Below are 12594 nucleotides of genomic sequence, written 5' to 3' on the forward strand. Positions count from 1 at the left end.
ATTAAAAACAAATGTATTTGGACCACTGCCCAAAGGCACTTTTGGCTTGATATTAGGCCATAGCAGCGTGGCTTTGAGAGGTTTAACCATATTTTCTGGGGTAACAGACTCTGATTATGTTGGGGAAATTTTAATTATGGTCTCTACTTCTACCACACTTTCATTGTTAGCTAGAGAACGTATTGCCCAAATACTTCTCCTACCTTATCACCCCTTTTTGGCTCTTCCGAATAAACGAACAGGGGGATTTGGAAGTACTGGGCGACATATATTTTGGGAAATGCTTATCAGAGATTCTCGCCCTGTTCTCTCCTTGATTATACAAGGAAACAGCTTTGAGGGACTAGTAGATACAGGGGCGGATATTTCAGTCATTTCTTCTCAACAATGGCCCCGAGAGAAAAAAAACAAAAACAAAAACAAAAACCCTTTAATGCTAACGGGATTGGGCTCCAGTGCAGATGTCTGGAAGAGTACCCATCCCTTGCAATGTCAATTCCATAATAAAAGATCAGTGTTTGTTACCTTTTGTATTGTAAATATACCTATTAATATATGGGGGAGAGATCTTCTCTCTCCTTTGGGGGCTTCTGTAACCATTCCATCGGAAAACTAGTAGCCACTGCTCAAATTCCTCCAGCACTCCCATTAAAATGGTTAACTAATACTCCAAAATGGGTTGAGCAGTGGCCATTACCACAAATGAAGCTCGAGGCGTTAGAACAATTAGTACAAGAACAACTCCAACTTGGTCATACAGAGCCCTCTACCTCGCCCTGGAATTCTCCTGCTTTTGTTATAAAAAAGAAATCTGGAAAATGGAGAATGTTAACTGATCTACGAGAAGTTAATATATGTATTAAACCTATGGGAGCATTGCAATTGAGACTCCCCTCTCCAGCTCTTATTCCTCAGAACTGGTCCTTAATGGTGCTAGATCTTAAAGACTTTTTTTTTTTTTTTTTTTTTTTTTTTTTTTAGCATTCCTCTACAACTGCAAGATAGAGATAAATTTGCTGTTCTTAATCATGCTCAGCCTGTTAAGCATTATCAATGGACAGTCTTACCACAAGGAATGATAAATAGTCCTACTTTATGCCCAAAACTCTTAGCTCGCTCTTTACAATCTCTTAGTCAAAAATACCCCAATTATATTCTATATCATTATATGGATGATCTCCTATTGGCAGCTCCTAATTGATTGACATTCTCCGGACTAACACTATGATATCTCTTTCCCCAATTTCAGATGTTCCAGTTAAGGGACCCACTATTTTTACAGATGCAAATAAAAATACTGCTGGATATTGGACCCCGGAAAATTCCAAGGTTCTCCCCCACTCATTTTCTTCTGTACAGCCTGCTGAATTGTGGGCTATTTAGTTTTACAAGATTTTCCCCAACTTCCTATTAACATTGTTTCAGATTCTCGATATGCTGTTCTCTCTTGCCTACAGCTTCCTCATGTCTCCCTTCCACTGACTCTTAAAACAGCTATTGATAAATTGTTTTACCAAGTACAACAATTACTCTTGGAACTTTCAGAGTTAATTTTCTTTACTCACATCCGTGCACATTCTGCCCTTCCTGGCCCTTATCATTCAGAAATGCTACAATTGATGCCTTACTTAATCCTATAGAAGCAGCAAAGCAAGAACATCTCTTACAACATACCAACTCCAAAAGCTTACAAAATTCTCATGCTATTACTCGAAAACAAGCTCAAAATATTGTTCATTCTTGTTCCATATGTGCACCCTTTGCTTTGCCATTTACCTCACCAGGTGTCAACATGAGAGGACAACAAGCAAATCAGATATGGCAAATGAATGTAATTTACATTACTTCCTTCAGACAACAAAAATGTGTGGGCCACTGCATTACATTCTAAAAAGGCTGACGCTGTTATTACTCATTTGTTATCTTGTTTTGCAGTTATGGGATTACCAATTGAATTGAAAACTGATAATGCACCTGCTTACCAATCCGCAAAATTAGCTCACTTTTTATCTCAATACCATATAACTCATACTTTTGGTATTCCTTATAATAGTCAAGGGCAAGCTATTATTGAAAGAGCTAATCGTACATTGCATGATTATCTTGAAAAAATAAAAAAGGGGGAACAAGGGAGATTAATGAAACCTAAAGACATTCTGAATAAAACTTTACTTACCCTAAATTTTTTGAATGTTTGGAGCAGGGGAAATCTATCAGCAGCAGAGTTGCACTTTCAAGGGAAAGAAGAAGATAAGATCTTGAATACGCCCATTTGGTATAAAGATAAAAGAAAGGCTAGATCCCAGCATCATTAATATATTTGGGGCAAGGGTATGCTTTCATTTTTGTTGATAATTACAGGCTTTGGACCCCAGCAAGATTGATCAAAATCAGCAATGGTTAATCCCCTTGTTCAGAAATTTGAAGAGCTTACTATGCAGAGAAGCCTTACCTCCCGTACAAGGGAAGCAACACCTCCTACGTGGGGTCAAATGAAGAGTTTGACCCAGGAAGCAGAGAAGACATTAATGAAGGTGGGGCAACCTCTGAATCCTACCAATCTTTTGCTTGCCATGATGGCGGTGGTAACATGTCAGGTAACCGGCGTATCAGCAAGTAATCATACCTATTGGGCGTATATACCTAATCCCCCATTAGTAAGAGCAGTTTCCTGGGGGGAACCAAAAGTGCAGGTATGTACTAATGAGACTGCCTTCTTTCCCCTGCCAGCTTGCAGGGGAATAGAACAACTATCTCATCATAAACAATAATATAATATTAATAATTTGACCATTGCAATGGAAGGTATTCCTTTATGTATAGGGGGACACCCCTTTTGTCTGTCCACCAAGGAACATTCTCATCATTCTTATAATACATGGGGGGTAAACAATAATAATTACCATTTTGCTACTTTTACTGTGCTTGTTTCCACCAGGGGATTTAGTACTCGACAGAACCGATGGATACTCATGATGGAAAACACATGTCGCTATGTCCTGTTAACCTTTTCGTTCCTTCTCTAGAATCTTTGGACTGGGAACGTTGCCGAGGCCATTGACCCTTTAAGGTCATGAATTATTCTGGGGCCATCATTGTAGATTGGAGTCCAGATCATGGACAATTCTTAGAAAAATGGTCAAATAAACCTTTTAGGTGTCATCGCGCAAATACCACGTTGATGGGCAATGGTAACGAAACAGTTAAATGGCAGCAATTTGCACTTGTCCCTCTTCAATTACATTTGCAAGGAAATCCTCACATTCAAGGAGATATTTGGAAACTATGGGTGGTTTCTGGTAATCTCACTATCTGGTCAGGAAACTATACTTTGGACAGTGGTGACTCTTCGGGTTCATTCCATGTTAATTTACATGTTAATAAATCTTATTCCGCAATGGCATGTGTAAAATATCCTTTTGCATTGTTATATGGGAATTGGACCTGGAATGATACTGTGGCGTCTGTGTCAAGTAACTATTGTAATTTAACTCAATGTATAAATGTCTTGGTGGGAAGAATTTGAAAGACAAGCCTTTAACTCCAATTTCTCTCTAGTAATTGTTAAAGCTCGTACAGAAGTATGGTTGTCTATAAATCGGACTCAGCCATGGTCAGATCCTTTTGCTGCTTCTCATCTAGTAACCGCTGTACGGACTTTGCTACACTGATCTCGACATATGCTTGCTGTGGTCATTGCTTCGATTCTCGCAGTCGCATCGGTAACTGCAACAGCAGCTGTAGCAGGCCTTGCGTTACACCAAGGAATTCAAACAGCTGATTTTGTTCGGGACTGGCAAAAGGACTCTCATTTGTTATGGCAACAACGGCGAGATTTGGATGCACAACTTGCTACCAACGTGCTTAATCTTCAAACACACCGTTTCCTGGCTTGGAGATCAATTGGCTGTTTTATCTACATGAAGTGTGTTGGAATGTGATTGGAATGCTTCTGTTTTGTATAACACCTGTACCATTTAACATGAGCCCTTCAAGAGATTAACCGAGACATATAAATAAAAAGAGTTCTAGATGCCCATCATCTAGAGAGATTCCGCCTAGCCCCTAAGAGGTGGCTGGATAGCCAATGACAGGTAAGATGCTCAGAGGAGGGCAACCTAAGACAGGCACAGCCACAAGAGGGGCTGGTGAGGCTGGAGGTTGGCCGCCTACAGCTTTACGCCTTGCTCTACAAAACATCAATACAAATGTCTCGAGGGCTTGAATAAAATAAAAAAGGGGGAGATGAAGGGTTAATAGGGTAGCAGAGATGTGCCTGCAAACGGGTCTCTCTGCTCAGGCTGAGCGTCCTTGCATACGAGGCGTTCTGCCAAAGAGTCTGGACACAGCCTTAAGTTTAATGGTCCCTTGCAAATGAGGGAGCATTCCCTTCTTGAGATAAGAGGGAAATGAGGGCTTTGTGCAGACTCTGCAGTAGACAGAGATTTCACTCCCCTTTGCTGTACGATAACATGTATGCACGTGCACTGTACTGAAAAGGCTTATTCTCACAGTCTGGAATTCTGCCTAAGGAGGGCTTTATAATAATAAACGGCAATTAGTTTGCCCAGTTCTGTTCCTCTGGCCAGAGTGGTGTCCTGTCTGTCTCTTGTGTGTCTTGTATGTTCTGTGTCATTTCACTCATAGTAACCAACACTTTATACTGTAAAAACTAGAAGAAAACATAGAGGGAAATATCCTTGACATTGGCGATGATTTTTTGAATGTGGCACCAAAAGCCCAGAAATCAAAAGCAAACATATACAAGTGGACTATATCAAAATGCTTCTGCACAGCAAAGAAAACTATCATCATCATGGAAAGACAACTTGTGCTTGGAAAAATACTTGCGAATCATAGATGTGATAAGGAGTTAATGTCCAAAACATGTGAGGATCTCAAACATCCTAGTAGAAGAAAATATCAAAGAAGTTGATTTAAAAAATAGGAAAAGGACTTGAATAGGCATCTTTTTCCCCAAGGAAGCCATATGAATGACCATTAGGTATATAAAAATATACTCCACATCACTGGTTATCAGGAAAGCGGAAATGAAAACCATAATGAGGTATGGACTCAGACTTGTTGGAATGACTGTTGTCAAAAAGACAAAAGATAACAAGTGCAGTGAAAGATGTAGAGAAAAAGGACCCTCATGCATTTTGGGGAAGGAACATTGCCATAGGCTTTATGGGATAGAGTTTGGAGGTTTCTCTAAAAACAGAACTACCATATGATTCAGTAATTTCATTTCTGAATATGTAACCAAAGAAAATGAAATCAGTACGTTGGATATTCTAAATGTCCATTGACGAATGAACGGATAAAGAAATTGCGCCACATCTTTTTCTGTCCCTATAATTTTAGAATGAAGGGAGCCTGGGTTTTGCAACAACATGGGCAGATCTGGAGGATAGCGTGCTCGGTCCCCGAGCACAGTTGTGTCCCACACATCACGACCCCGTCAGCCGTAGCCCCCCAGGCTCCCCTGTCCAGGGGATTTCCCAGGTGAGAATCCTGGAGTGGGCTTCTCCTTCAGGCGCCTCCCGTCCCAGAGCCTGAGCCCGCATGTCTTGTGTCTCCTGTTTTGCAAGCGGATTCTTTATCACAGTTGCCACCTGGTAAGCCCCTGGAGGACATTATCTGAAGCGAATGAGCCAGGCACAAAAAGACAAACACTGCAGGATCCCACTTACATGTGAAATCTCAAAAAGCCAAATTCATAGGAATAATGAGTAGAGCAGGAACAGGGAGGTGTGGGAAACAGGGGGATATTGGTCAAAGTGTGTGAAGTTTCAGTTACGAAGGATGAATGAGTTTGAGAAACCCAAAGTGCTGCATGGTGGTCACGGTTAACGGTTATATTATATTGGAAGCTTGCTAAGAGAGTAGACCTCAGGCGACCTCCACACACACACACACACACACACACACGCACGTACACACACGCACACACGCACACACACTATGATGTGAGAGGGCGGATGTGCTATTAGCGTGGATATAGTGCTCATTGCACTGTGTGTGTGTGTGAAACACTGTGCTTTACTTCACGCCAGCTCAGTCATGTCTGACTCAGGACAAAAATCACCCAGTGTTCCTGGGGTTTGTGGTTTAGAGAAGAGACAGGAAAATAAACAACTGCAAATATATGTGAATTATTCAGCATTATAAATACTACAAAGTGAGGGTTCTAGATTATGGATACTTGGAAGGGTATGGATTCTATAAGTGACTAGGGCAGGAGAGTCTGGCTAAAGGACAGTGCTTCTTGTTGAGCACATGTGTGAATACCTTAAGCACAGTATTATTTTTAGACACCACAAGGTGGCAAGATTTATCCAACAAAAGCATCTTTTCTTGTTATGCTGAAGTCGGACTGGGTATTTTATGACTGTACACATATGCACACAAATAATTATATAGAAAAAAAATTTAAATCATTCATAAACAATGTCATCAATTATATTTAATATGTTTATAGATGGAAATAATTCTTTTAAATTTCAATTAGAAGGCTATATTAATTCATGTCTGTTACTAAAAAGAGTCAAAATCCCTAAAGTATACAGAAGGAAAATAAAAACTCCATTCAACCTACTCCTTTACGTTTAACCTGCTTCAGGTTCAACTGATGACCCAGAGGGATGGGATGAGGAGGGAGATGGGAGGGGGGTTCAGGATGGGGAACACATGTACACACATGGCTGATTCATGTCAATGTATGGCAAAAACCACTACAATATTGTACAATAATTAGCCTCCAATTAAAATAAATACATTAAAAAACATAACAAACAAACAAAAAATCCCAAATCACCTTCTTTCATCTTTTTAAATAGAACTATTTTTTTAAGGTTAAGTTTAATTTCAGGACAAAATTTATTGGAAAGTACAGAAGATAAATCCTTTTAACAATTTTTTTTTCTTTTAAATTTGCCTGCAACAGAGAGAGTATTATAATGTTGTTGTTCAGTCACTCAGCCTTGTCTGATTCTTTAGTGACCTCACAGCGAGCCTGCCAGGCTCCTCTGTCTATGGGATTGTCCAGGCAAGAATTCTGGGGTGAGTTGCCATTTCCCCTCCAGGGGATCTTCTGACCAAGGGATTGAACCCGTGTCTTCTGCATTGGCAGGCAGATTCTTTACCACTGAGCCACTTGGGAAGCCTGGTGTTACAATATTTGCTTACAGTTACATTTCTGTGATTGATTACGTTATCTTTCTTGAAGGCAGGGACTACACGTTTGTTTGCTTTTGATTTTTAAAATCAGCAATGCCTATTTGTCTTACCATTCATACATCTCTAATATTCTTGTCAGAGCACTACTTGATAAAATTTATGGAATTAGATAGGAATTTCACATGACCAGAAAAGCTGCAATTCCTGTGATTTTATGCCATCTTCCCTAAAGGATAGGAAAAGCACCTCAGTGTTCAAAATAAATCAAACAACATTAACATTAATTCTAAAATTATATATTATCTATTTTAAACAAGGTTCTAAACACTTTATGTGTTTTAACTTATTTTGCAAATTATTCATAGAATGCTTAAATATAGTTGCTATTTGCTATTTTTAAAAACTATTTTACTTCTTAGAGAAATGTATATCTTATACACTTTTTATGTTAGTTATCTGAGGTTTAAGCAAGTTTCCCACTGCTCTAGGCAGGTTTTTATCTCTTTCAATTGTTTGAGGTTTGAGTGAGATAATATCCATAAAATTCTCAACCCTGTGCCTGGAATTCAGCAAGAACGTGCCACAGTAACCATTCTTTTTATTAAGTATTGAGAGTGGAGGACAGATGTGGAGGGAATCCTGAGTTCTTGGTGTTGAGGGTGCTTTGCACATGTGTCTTTTTGAATCATGGTTTTCTCAGTTATATGTTCAGTAGTGGTGATTCTATTTTTAGAGGTTTTTTAAAGGAATCTCCATACTGTTCTCCAAGTGGCTGTATCAACTTACATTCCCATCAACAATGCAAGAGAACTCCTGTTTCTCCACACCCTCTCCAGCATCTATTGTTTGTAGGTTTTTTGATGATGGCCATTCTGATCAGGGTAGATTGGCACCTCATTGTAGCTTTGATTTGCCTTTCTCCTGTATGGATGTGAGAGTTGGACTATAAAGAAAGTTGAGTGCAGAAGATTTGATGCTTTTGAACTGAAGAAGACTCTTGAGAGTCCCTTGGACTGCAAGAAGATCCCCCCAGTCCATCCTAAAGGAGATCAGTCCTGGCTGTGTTCATTGGAAGCGCTGACGTTGAAGCTGAAACTCCAATACTTTGGCCACCTGATACGAAGGACCAACTCATCTGAAAAGACCCTGATGCTGGGAAAGATTGAAGGCAGGAGGAGAAGGGGACGACAGAGAATGAGATGGTTGGATGGCATCACCGACTCAATGGACATGAGTTTAAGCAAACCCCGGGAGTTGGTGATAGACAAGGAAGCCTGGTGTGCTGCAGCCTATGGGTTCACAGAGTCGGACATGACTGAACGACTGAATGGAACTGAATTGAACTGAACTGAACCGAACAATTAGTGATGCTGAGCATCTTTTCCTGTGTCTCTTGGCCATCTGTGTGTCTTAGACTTTTGGCCAATTTTTTGACTGGTTGTTTGCTTTTAGATAGTGAGTTTCATGAGTTCTTTGTACATATTGGAAATGAATCCTTGTCAGTACCTTGTACGGAAGTGCACCTAATTGGGGATCACCATTACAAAGAACAGTGAGTGATTTATACTGTTTTTGCAAGTGGGGGAATGCAAAATATTTTAGGCTAATTTTTGACTTGAATTATGTGGCGTGACTAGAAGCATGCAAGGTGGAGTAGCTTGCAAAAATATTGCAAGCTCAAGGAACAGCATGCTCAAATCCAAGGAGAGGTGCTCATGGTGGAGGCTTTTCCAGGTAATAAGACAGAGTTCTGGGGGTCTGCATCATTGAAAGCATGGTGGTGATGACTCGCAGAAGAGGTGACTGGGCAGGAAGGCCGTAATTTATGAGCCTTTTTGTGTCGTGTAGGGAAGCGTGAACTGTTATCTTGTCAAGTTCCAATACTGATCTGAAGTTACTTAGAGGGACTGTGATTTACAGTCGGGTCGTAAACAGAAACATTTTTCTTTAATTGAGGTTCTGTCTATAGACGCGCAAATGACTCAGCCTTAATTTGTCCAGCCTTGTGCGGGGGATCTCCTCTATTATGCAGCTCTGTTGGTAAAGAATCCACCTGCAATGCAGGAGACCCTAGTTCAATTTCTGGGTCAGGAAGAAGTGGGTCAGGAGTGGTTCAGCAGTGGAGTACGGCTACCCACTCCAGTATTCTCAGGCCTCCCTTGTGGCTCAGCTGGTGAAGAATCTGCCTGCAATGTGGGAGAGCTGGGTTCAATCCCTGGGTTGGGAGGATCCCCTGGAGAAGGGAAAGGCTACCCAGTCCAGTGTTCTGGCCCAGAGAGTTCCATGGACTAGTCTATAGGGTCACAAGGAGTCTGACACTGCTGAGCCGCTTTCCCTTTCTTCTATTATGCAGGAGAATTTCATAAATTTAAGAACACAGTCAGTTATTATGACCTTGTTCCTTTTTCCTCTTCTTCCAAAAATGGCCCCTGTGCCTGACATAGTTACACTTAAGCAGCTTTGCCCTCTTGCATTCTCTGAGTATATTAGTGTGACTTGGTTAGTTGTGTCTGACTCTGTGATTGTATGTAGCCCAACAGGCTCCTCTGTCCATGGAATTCTCCAGGCAAGAACACTGGAGCTGGTTGCCATTTCCTTCTCCAGGGGATCTTCCTAATCCACGGATAGAACCTGGATCTCCTGCATTGGCAGGCAGATTCTTCATCATCTGAGCCACCAGGGAAGCCTTATTCTCTGAATGGTCCTTAGGGATTCTAGGTGCACTGTGACGTTTTCTGCCCCTTTGCCTTAGTTCCCCTCCATCCTTTGCTTCAAGATTGGGCATGTGTGGATGGCACTGAGGGGGTGTTTAGACAGAGGAGGGCTCTCCTATCCCACCTGTAGTGGTGAAAGCCTCCAAGTCACACGATAGGAGTGACTCATAGGTTTTGCAGAGACTCTAACAGCACGTTGCCTGACCAAGTATTATTTCCTCCTTTTTCCATGACCCTCCTTATTTTGATTAGTCCCTGCTTATCACTCTCAAAACACCCTTTTGTTTTCTTCAGATGTGGTGATCTTGGTTTTTCTTCCATTTATGTATTTAAGTTTTTTTTCTGCTAGGCTGTGAGCTTCAGGAACCTGGGCTCCTGGATCTCTTGGTCACATCATCTGGTCCAAGTCTGACACATGGTAAGTGCTCAATAAATATTGAAAGCTCAATAAATAATGAAGGATAAATGTTTGCACAAGAAGGTTTATACTGAGTTAATTTATTTTCCACAACGTTAACCATGTTATATTCCCTTCACATAGCAACATTCTGATAACACCCCCTTAAAGATGAAGCTGCTACACAATTCTTTATTGAAGATGAGAAATGAACTTTGTTATTTGCATAATCTGAGGTTTAGTTTTATAAATAAGCCCCTGAAAATTTAGAGATAGATTAATGGATAGAGAGACAGATGGATAGATATAAAATAAAACAAACTTACTAAAATGTAACATCAAAATTTGGATGATAGCTGACCAGATAGATGTTCACTGGTAAATTCTTTCAACATGACTGTCTTTATGCAAATTTTCATAAATGAATGTGGGAAAGAAAAAGTACCCGTGTATATTCCTCCTCTGGGTAGAGTTTACTTTTAATCTATACTTTCTATGTCCTTCAGGTGGATGATTAGCAGGGAAATAGCTAAGAAAATACTTTATAGTATATTGTTTAAGCAACAAGTGATATATTTGGTATGATTTCCAGTAGGGAGTTGTGCACTCACATGGTTAATTAGAAGTTGGGAAAACTAGAGCCCATGACTCACTATTCCTCTGGCTTAAGATCTGGCTGCTGGTTCCAGGGGACTCAGTATAGTCAGAAGTGGAAGGTGACTCCCAATTGTTACCTGTTTTAACAGGAGAAATCACTGTCTTACTTTTAACTCATAATTCTCTCATCTAAGGAAATGTGCCCTTGGGATCATTAAGATGGTTCCCTGTCTTTCTGTCCTGTAAATCTTGTTGACCTTGGGGCCATTCTTCCTTTTGATGGGTCCAGGATGGGAGGAACCGTCATTACGGTAATAACAATAACCAGCATGTGAATGAGTGTTCATGGCTTATGAAAGTATTCTATTTGCCTTACTTTATTTGGTTTTCCCAACAATGCTATGTTGCAGATAAGCCAGGTAATATTATGTACCCACCTATTTTACAGATCGAGGCAATGTGTGAGAGACATGGGCAATTTCAGGGTATGGTATTGAGGAGCTGAAATTAGGACTGAGGCTCCTGACTTCTAACCCAAGCAGTTACCCTTGTCTAATGCCCTACTGAAAATATAGGGAATAGTTCACTACCTGATTTTATGAAAAGGAGGGAGGCTATTTCAAGGAATTAGAATATCAGAGAAAAGCCCAAGGAAGGTGAACTCTTCCCAGGCTGAATTCATGCTGCATAATTGCAAAGACTAGAATCCAGTTCTCCATTCTGTTCTTCCATGTTTTTTGCAGTGTCTGTCCCTTCTGAAAGGAGAAATATCTGCTTGATTCTCTCCCAGTGAGTTTCTCTGAGGTGAATAATGCTCTTTTAGGATTAGGGAGTAGAGACTAGCCAACAGGCATCCTTACTGTGCTGCTGCTGTGCCTGTCATATGTTCCGTGTATCCTCCCCTCCCCAGGTGGCTGATCCTAGTGAGGTGGAATGATAACTCCTTTAATACTTATTCCATCAGCTTCTGAGAAGCTATTAGAGTTCAAATGTGCCCACTGCTCATGACTTGTAATGCCATTTAATTCCCCTTTACTTTTGGTTTGTTGAAAGTTAATGAGTGTTGACTACGGAGTCAGACATCCCTGTGTCTGAGACTATACTCAGCTCACCTGTGCCATCAGGCAAGTCGCTCAGCTTCCCTTAAGTCTCATGTTTTTATCTACAAAATGAGATGAATTATAAAACTTTCCCTTTGGAATTGTTGTGAGGACTAACTGGAATAATACTTATGAAGGGTACAACTCAGTACTTGCTGCTTAGAAGATGCTCATAACTATTGCTAAGAATTTTAATAATTCAGAGATAGAATATAGAAATGCTGTTCATAAACTTGATAAAATTTATCTTACTCTCTAATTAGAAGGAATGCATATGACACCACCCTTATGGCAGAAAGTGAAGAGGAACTAAAAAGCCTCTTGATGAAAGTGAAAGAGGAGAGTGAAAAAGTTGGCTGAAAGCTCAACATCCAGAAAACAAACAGAATGGCATCCGGTCCCATCACTTCATGGGAAATAGATGGGTAAACAGTGGAAACAGTGTCAGACTTTATGTTTGGGGACTCAAAAATCACTGCAGATGGTGACTGCAGCCATGAAATTAAAAGACACATATTCCTTGGAAGAAAAGTTATGACCAACCTAGATAGCATATTCAAAAGCAGAGACATTACTTTGCCGACTAAGGTCTGTCTAGTCAAGG

The sequence above is a fragment of the Ovis canadensis genome, chromosome 15 (genome assembly GCF_042477335.2).
Source record: "Ovis canadensis isolate MfBH-ARS-UI-01 breed Bighorn chromosome 15, ARS-UI_OviCan_v2, whole genome shotgun sequence".
Classification (NCBI taxonomy): Eukaryota; Metazoa; Chordata; class Mammalia; order Artiodactyla; family Bovidae; genus Ovis; species Ovis canadensis.